Raw genomic sequence first — 1203 nt, 5'->3', positions numbered from 1 at the left:
ACCAGATGATCCTTTGGCTGATTCTACACAACACGGGGAAATGTCAATCATGTCAAAAGTTTGAGTAGCCTGGCTAACTTTTAAAGGAGGTACTCTACTGTAAAACATACTTTTTGAGCTGTAAACTAAATTATATGAATGTGCTGTGATGAAACACATCAATGCTGGTGTTAATATTGACATTATTTCTTCACAATTTATGAAGAGCTGCAGTTTGTGGGTTGAAAATGTATCAAAATGCCATCTACTGCTTTAAAATCACCCTAAAGTTTACAAGGCCAGTTTATCACTCACACCAGTCAGTGTCGAGGCAACACCACCTAAAGTCACAGTCCTTTGTAGGTCTCTGATGCTTTTTTTAATTTGCTAATAGGGAGGGAGCTAGCAGAATTGAAAGCTGTAGTTACACATTATATTATCTGACTGAGAAACATTGTGCAACAAATGCAATTATTGATCTAGCGACTGTTTTGTTCCATACATTTTCCAGTATTACCTCCAAATGATGATTGCCTGTCTTTAGCGGTGCCTCTCTGAATAGTTTTAATCCTCCAGGCCAAGTACCCAGTTCCACTCTCGCCATCATAATAATGCTCCTTGAAGGATGAAAGGATAACAAAAACGGATACTGCATTGAAAACAACATGGTCTGGTAGGATTCAAAAACTTCCAATAGCATTTAACATTACTGTGTGCAACTCACATAGCCATTCTTAGAGAATGGGTCACTGAGGTACGGGAATAAGGTCAGTATTCCTTTGGCATACATTTCTTTCACCTGTCTGGGCGGAGATGTATTGCAAAATTGAAGAAGAAAGGATTGTGCAGTCATATTCACTTAGATTCGGATTTAGATTTACAGATTGAGAACACAATGACTATTAACAAATTACCCATTCTTTTCTGTCATGTCAGCTGCCAGCATGTTCACCATTTTACGTCTCGTTTCATCTGTCAAGGACTTGGTTCGGTTGTATTCATTTATTATACGTTCCCCACCAGGTTTGTTGGTAAGAGCTGATTCCACCAACTTAAAACAACATGCATAACAATTCAGCATGTTATATCCACTGCATACCCTCATTTCCGACCTCTATCAAACGCATCGTGGTCCATTGTGGACATAACGACATGTCCACTCGGATTCAGGAGTGTGAGCGCACAAGGCGAGAAATTTGCACTACGCCCTGCATACCCAGACCT

Source organism: Sander lucioperca, chromosome 17, assembly GCF_008315115.2.
Source record: "Sander lucioperca isolate FBNREF2018 chromosome 17, SLUC_FBN_1.2, whole genome shotgun sequence".
Taxonomy (NCBI): Eukaryota; Metazoa; Chordata; class Actinopteri; order Perciformes; family Percidae; genus Sander; species Sander lucioperca.
The sequence above is the reverse complement of the archived record's forward strand: the minus strand, read 5'-3'. Positions refer to the sequence as shown.